We start from the raw sequence: 8284 nt of genomic DNA, 5'->3' as shown, positions 1-8284 counted from the left end.
CTATTACTCAGCGAAACTACTTGGAAACAAAGATCTACCAATCATATATCTGGTTCATTCAAATACAGGCAACACCGTGCTTCCATTTTTCCTGTTTCTTTTTATAAAACTCCAGTCAGATCAAATTATTTCTGATAGAAATTTCAGGTGTTTTTGTTACATTTTCAACAGATGTAATTATCCCTTATTAACATGTACCTTGACAAAGTTCTGAAAGCATTACATTGTTGATTTCTGTGATCCATTTCAGAAATGATTTACAATGAAGAGAACATCTAAAATTATCATGTCTCTTTGTTGTTGTATATATAAATGATCCATTGAAAAGTGAAATTGTAACCCACAACAGTGTTGAAATATAAAAGGGCATAGAAAGAAGGAAGTGGAATGAGTATCACATTGCATCTTACATAAGTATTTCAAAGAAAGCTCTTGTTATAGTCTTCATTTGTGATCAATATTCACTAAATAACACCAAGTTTTTTGAAAGAATAACCATCTAAGGATGAACAATAATTCTTCCTGAAATGGATATAGATAATCTTCATTTCTGAGCTCAGGAAACACAGCTGTGGGTTTTGTGCCAATGTTCTCTTAATAAATAGCCTCACTTTCATAAACCTTCTAACACAAAATATTGTTTTCATTTGAACTACATATTTTTTCAGAAAATGCCTGTAATCATTACAATGAACAGGGTGGTCCCCATTTTGCGAATGTAAACATTTTAGTCAATAAAATGAGACAAAATGGAGGAAGGCAATGCAGTGAATCAGAAACAGATAGATGTGCGAGGATGAAGGGGAGGGGCAGTGAAATGGCGGGCCAGTGGGAGTGGATGGCATGCTGAATTGTAAAATATAATGCAGCAGGACATTATGAGAGAAGCAGTATTTTAAGCTAGTAAAGGTGTGATTCAATATTTTGATTAATGATCTACTGTCTGTTGCTATCACACACTCTGGCATGCACTCTGAAGAAATGTGTAGTGGAACGAGATCATTGTGAGAGACACATGAAAACAGTTGAAGAAATTCAAGGTATGGAATCCTAGGCTTGGTGGCTAAATGATTACTTGAAAAAAATAGGTGAACCGTACTTCGGATAACATTCAATCTCAGCACTGTGACAAAAATGCATTTGGTGGAGCGGAGGCAATGTGTTGTTTCATAAACAGTCATTTTACGCACAGGATGATACAGACTTTCTTCAGTATATATACGGCAGTGGAATCCTGTTTTGTGTAATAGGTTATGGGTGACTAAAAAACCGTGAAGAATCAGACAGACATAATAGGACAGCTATACTATTACTGATTATGTAAGTGATGCAACTGGAGATTGTTACTGATTTGCATACATCAGAACATTACCATCAATTTACTTGTTGGTGTGGTATGTAATCTGCATTTGACTGTATTTATAATAAGCCTAAGGGAACTGTGATCCCAATCACTGGAAAAAAAAACATTTGCCAGTTTTTTACTTGCATCTTGATAGCAGCAGGATTTGATTTGTGCAATAAATATAATGACACTGCAGATGGATTGAGAAGAAAGCGCTAATCAGCATACATTCTTGACAAGACTGCAATGTAGTAACATTTGTAACTAGGTAATCTGAAACATTAGTTGACCGTTGACAGTAGTTTCCCTTAAACAGTTAAAGGACAAAGAGACCATTTAAATAAACTTACTTAATAAGGTATGAATGTTTCACTATAGAAATATGTTACTTTTTTCACATTGAATTACAATTGATTTTTCTTTAATTGAATAACTGTTCGCTACAACAAACAGTGGTAGTCACTTTTCATGGTTTCTGTCTTCGAACAAGTCAAGTAACATTGTCAAAAGCACCTCTGTGCTGTGGAAATATTAAAACAGAGTTATTGGGAGCCCACCCTGATCTGATGAACCCAAATGTTTGTATCATTTTCATCTCAATTCTTGATTCTGTTTCCAGCATTTTAAGCTTTTTAAGAAGTATTACGAACATCAATTCCCAATTTTTTTAATAGTTTTCTGTACAAATTGATCCCAGAATTTTCGTCAAAATTTAGAAAATACCATAGCTTCTATAGACGAATCATTCCATCCTGGTTACTAATATTTTACAAATATTTCTATTCCAGTAACAGTGTTTTCAATCAATAGGAATTGACTCTATTACACATACTCAGTACTTTGGTCATTACAGGCTTCTAATCATGAAAATGATTTGTGCAGTAGTTAGAATGTTGGGACTGCCCCTGTTAATAGACATTTACTGTCATCTCGCTGAACAGATTTGCATTAATGAATAACCTGAATTCAGCAATCAGCAACAAAGAGCATAGGCTACGGATCCAACATAAAGAAGCTCTTCCTGGTATTCAGAGACAGGTCAGCATAACAATCATGCTTAAATTAAAATTCACTCCGAGGGCAAACACATCTCGTCCTAGTTTGAAGTGAGCATCCAGCAATCGCCTCACAACCAGACATTAATAGAATGAAGGCACAATTCCAAATAAACTTCAACCTATGATATTAATGTATTGCCTTATTGGGCCAGAAGTAATGGGGGGGGGGGGTTGAGGGCAGAAATAACCTCAACTCTTTAATGATTATTTAGGCATGATGCCTTCCATTCAGAAACAGCCGCATATGCTATTCACTGTGCAAATAGAAAATCGCAATCCCTTCAGAAATATAATTTCATCGAACTAACCAATCCAGGGGCTTGACAGTTCATTAAAGAGCAGCAGAAATGGGTGCTTGATGATTAGCATGAATGACAGCTACTAGGCACACAAATTACACAGAATGGAGTGGGCCTGTGGGCCTCTGTGATTTTCCTTTACATTGGGTTGGGCCGGCAGTTCAGGGAACAATGATGTCGCTTTGACATGTTTCTGCCCAGGTCTCTCAATTGTCAGCCTCACCAACCCCACATCTCCAAACCACCCCTATTGTATCTCCAGTCAGGACTCAGCATTATCTCTCAACCTGACCAAATAATCCTGAACATGCACAGGGTGATGAAAAACGAAGATTAAAAATGGAGCTGCTTTGTTTCCCAGAAAGATTACTGCTAGCAGTGATTCTTCTAAAGCATGTTTAGCTTCTCAACATTCCCCAAATATTTCATGAACATGTCTAAATTGCCAGCTGATATTAGTGAACCATAAAGATCTTTTTCATCTTTTCAGTTCCCAATGTTTTAGGAATATCCTGCATACTTATGTGAGAACTTCGTCTTTAGGCTCTTGAATTGGGAGCTTTATGCATAACGGTAACCCATCTGGCACCTGTGACAGGTGAGAATCTTACTCATTTGTTACATCAATGTGTACTTTGTGCTTTGATACAATAGATGGACTGCGGCTGGGTCTCCTTTTGTGACTACAGTACAGCTTCAGGGAAAAGGGATTCTTGGTGGCAGTTTGCAAAATGAGTGTTTCTTGCAGTGATACTACTTACAATTTGTTATATCATGTTCAAAATAATGAGGTTTATTATAAAGAAGATATAAAAAGCAATGTGGAAAACATCCCATCAAGTACTTTGAATATGTGAGGTGTTCCCTTCGCAGATAATGTGTTTCTGCACTGAGGCGGCTGAATATGTGCTAAGATGTCAATCAGCATACAAAAGTTCAAAATTCAATGTTCAAAGTAAATTTATTATCAAAGTACATATACGTCACTGTATACAACCCTGAGATTCATTTTCTCACAGGCATTCACAATAGAACGAATAAATACAATGAAAAGCTATTCACAAAGGCTGACAAACAGTAACGTTTAATAGAAGGCAAACTGTACAAATATATATTTTTTAAATGAATAAACAAATAATACTGAGAACATGAGTTTTGGAGTCCTTGAAAGTGAGTCCACTGTGTCAGTTCAGTATTGAGATGAGTGAAGTTCTTCACATTGCTTCAGAAGCCCGATGGTTGAAGGGTAGCAGCTGATCCTGAACCTAGTGGCGTGGGACCTAAGGCTCCTGCACCTCTTTTCTGATGGTAGCAGCGAGAAGAGATCATGGCCTGGATGGTGAGGACCCTTGAAGATGGATGCTGCTTTCTCGCGATAGATATATATGCTCAATGGTGGGGAGGGCTTTCCCTGTGATGGACTGCAACTAAAAAGATCCAATGATTCAAAGATTCAAAGGAGGTTCTGTATACAGAATACAACTCTGAGATATATCCTCCTGCAGGCAGCCACAAAACAAAGAAGCACCATGGAACCCATTCAAGAAAACATGGAACATCCAAAGCGCAAAGGAAGAACAAATAGCACAAAGGGCAAAAAGCGAGAGAACAACACATAGAATATGAAACGTCAAACCAGTGCAATTGTAAAGTGCCATTGACATCAGGTGCCTGATTTTTAACTGTGCAAAGTAGTGGCCAGTAATTGAAGTTATTAGTTGGGTATGAACCTATTCCAAACAAAGCCATTCCTGATGTATTGACAGTGATGATACTAATACAGCTACCAGAGATTAGCTTTCTTCTGTGCTTCTTTATAAAGATAAGCCATTATTTTCTATGGCTTCTTCTTCACACCACGGAAAACCCAGTTCCCAATTTCAATTTCCTGTTTTCAGTGGCCACAGCTACACAAAAAGGAATTTTAGCATTAAATGGAACAGAGGAATAAGGACATCGAGCAGCACATCCGGTACCGAATACAGGGGCCACTGTGCGTATGTTCGTGGTCTGCTGCTGTAGCCCATCCATTTCACTATTTGATGTGCTGTGTGTTCAGAGATGCTGGTCTGCACTCCATGCTTTAATGCATGGCTATCTGAATGACTGCCGTCTTTCTGTCAGCTTGAACCAGTCTGGCCATCCTCCTCCGACCCATCTCATTAACAAGGCATTTTCACCCACTGAACTGCCCCTCACCGGATGTCTTTTTGTTTGCTTTTCGCACCATTCTCTGTAAGCTCTAGAGTCCATTGTGTGTGAAAACCCCAGGAGATCAGCAGTTTCTGAGATATTCAAAACACCTCCTCTGGCACCAACAATCAGTTCAAGGTCAAAGTCATCTAGATCTCATTTTTCCCCCATTCTGGTGTTTGGGCTGAATAACACCGAAACCTCTTGACCATGTCTGCATGCTTTTAAGCACTGAATTACTGCCATGTGGTTGTCTGATAAGATATTTTCATAAACTGTCAGGCAGGAAACTCTGCATCAGGGACTGTATGTTTATGATGTGGAAGAGACGTTGTTCGGGTGGCAGTGGGTGAATACAGAGCCACTTGTACAATGGGGGTGATCTTGGAGGTTAGAAAGATGGTTGGATGATGATCGTGAGATGAGGTCTAATTCCATTGAGTGCTTGATCACAGGAAGAGCCTGACTGTGGGGAGGGTACACTGATTGCTCGTTCTGTCCCACCGAAGCTTTCTTACATATTCAATAAACATTTCTTGAAAGAAATTGCAATAACCACTTTCCCTACCTTTGACACCATCCCAACTACAAAAGAAATGTACATTTGCACTTAGTTATTGAGAATTAAGATGTTTGATAATAGTTTGGAATTGTAAAATGGTGTCGTTGGTAGTTCAATGTATAATACTTCAGCATTAAATTTTTCCTCTTTTGGTGTTTTTCTTAGTAATGTGTTTCAGTGTGTCAGTGTATGAGCCGACAATTTATTCTGGTGCCTTCTTCAGGAAGACAGTAATTTCTCTGAACATATTGACTGAATGAATCTCTGGCTCTGGAGCTGAGAATAGCAATAGATGTTAAGGCTAGGGTCCATTTTTGTGTGAACGATGTGAGTTGCAACTTAAATTTTTGTTTTAGAATGTTGTTTACTTATTGGACACCTTAATCCTTTATCACTTGCATTAATTACAATGTTCTTCATTTGTACATGTATTTCCAGGATTATATCCTGGACACACACACACATACAAATATAGATCTTCAGTGTATATATAGGATTTATGGCTGTAAGTAATGAACAGAACATTTAATTGGAATGCAAAATGTGAGAATGTGCAGTGTCATATTTGAGGAATTCTCACTTGCAAAGTGAGAATTGTCCAAATATAGAAACAGATCAGTTACAAAATGACAGTGTGCAATTTGAGTTTGGGATGATAGTGTCCAGGATGCAGCATTGTCTAATTTTCCTGAAGCATCCACCACATTGGAAGCAAAAATGAGAAGGAATTTTGTATCTGTGGGTGGATTTTAAACGATCAGTGGTGGTCAATTGTTAATGTTCTTGACCTGGCAATGCAAGTGCCCAAAGCCAAGCTCACCCAAGCTTGCTCTGTGACAAGTAACTAACACATTTAAATGAAATGAGCTGAGCTGTTACATTGCTAAAAAGCAAGTCTCGCCATCGGAGGTGTTTGATAAAAATGATTAGTTAAAAGCAATTCCGATTAATCTTACTATCTATTTGTCCCATCTGTCATTTCTAGCTTTGGATTTTGTATGCTTTTGATTAAACAGTTGTGGTTGACTGCTGGCAACATCAATGGGGAACTATTAGGCGATGATGTCTGAAAGCATAAGAGGTTAAAACGCAGCCGGGTGCTCTCTAAAGTAACTTGGATTATTAACTACAGTTCAAATGCTACTGTGCATGATCTATTTGTGCAGTCAACCCATTCAAGGCAAATTCCTTTCCTCTCTGGATTATAGTATCACAAGAACATTAGAGCACAGAAGGAGGCAATTCAGCCCACTGGGCCTGTGCCAACACTTGCCACAGAAATCCAGCCAGTCCTATTTCTCCATTCTTTTTCCACAGACCAGCATTTCTTTTCTTCAAATATTTATCACTTCCTTTTGAAAATTACAACTTAATTCGGTACCAAATTTGTGTTTAATATCACCGACATAATTTGGTGTTTTGTGTGTGCAGTGTAAACATTAAATAGACTAAAAATTACAATAAGAAATATGTACATTACACTGCATTTGTCAATGTTGAGCAGAGACGGAGTTTGTAAATCTGGACGGAGCAAAGGATGTTGGAAATGGCGAGGGTGGACCACCGTGGGAGGGGTGTGGGACAGGTGGCAGAGAAAGAGTGCCGGGACAGGTTGTGGCACGGGTGCAGACACACCCAGCCCTGAGACAGTAGGCAAGGTCATTTGATTCCAATCCATTGGTTTATTGATCATTACAGATTGTCCCTCTGGTGTTCCCTGCTCCCTCCCCCATTTCCCAACCATGATTCCCCTCTCCCTGCCCCCTTCCCGCTCTCAGTCCACAATAGAGACCCATATCAGAATCACATTTATCATCACTCATCTGGGTTTTTTTTTTGCAGCAGGAGCAACATTCTTAGGCATTCTAGCTACCTGTATGTCTCCAAGATTTTCCACAGCAAAGTATATAAAACAAGTACTCCAAAAAGAGAGCAAAAATAGTGTGGTAGTGTTCATGGTCCATTCAGAAATCTAACAGAGGAGGAGAAAAATCATTTCCTAAAGCATTGATTGTGTGTCTTCAGACTCCTGTGCCTCCTCACTGATGGTAGTAATGAGAAGAGGTCATGTCATGGGAGATGGAGATACTTAGCAACGGATGCCGGCTTTTTGAGGCATCACCTTTAGAAGACGGCTTCAGTGCTGGGGAAGCTAGTGTCCACGATGGAGCTGGCTGAGCTTACAACCCTCTGCAGCTTCTTCTAACCCTGTACATCGGTAAATTTGCATTCATCACACATTCAGGCAATCCATTCCAGATGATAATTACATGCTGTGTGACTTTTTTTCTTTCAAACCTCTCCAGATTATTTGCTAATCATTCTGAAATGCAAGTCTTCTTGCCCTTGATTTTGTACAGCTCTTCCAAATTTCCTCTTAATCTTCATTGTTCCAAGGAAAAGGAACTCCAAATTTCCTGAGCCATCTTCATAACTGAAATTCCTCATCCTGGAGCCTTTGTATACGTTCTCCTAAAATTTGCTGTAATTGGACACTCCAGTTATGGCATACCCTGTGTTTTACAGTTCAGCATAATCTCTTTACTTTTGCACTCCATATTTCTATTTAAGGTGCCCAGAATCCAATGTGTGATATTAACCACTCTCTCAACCTGCCCTCACGTTTAAGATTTATGCACACACATGCACAAGTTTCTGCACCCGTCTAAAACTGCAAATTTGGTTTATACTGTCACTACTCCTTCAATACTTATTGACTGTATTGACCTTATGTCCTGAAGCTCAAAGAGGAATACAAAGATAAATTAATTTGTTAAGACTGTAAAAAAGGAAATTGAAAAATGAAAGAGAGGGAGAAAAATATAAT

This window comes from Hemitrygon akajei, chromosome 1 (genome assembly GCF_048418815.1).
Source record: "Hemitrygon akajei chromosome 1, sHemAka1.3, whole genome shotgun sequence".
In the NCBI taxonomy this organism is placed as follows: domain Eukaryota; kingdom Metazoa; phylum Chordata; class Chondrichthyes; order Myliobatiformes; family Dasyatidae; genus Hemitrygon; species Hemitrygon akajei.
Note: the sequence above shows the minus strand (reverse complement) of the source record.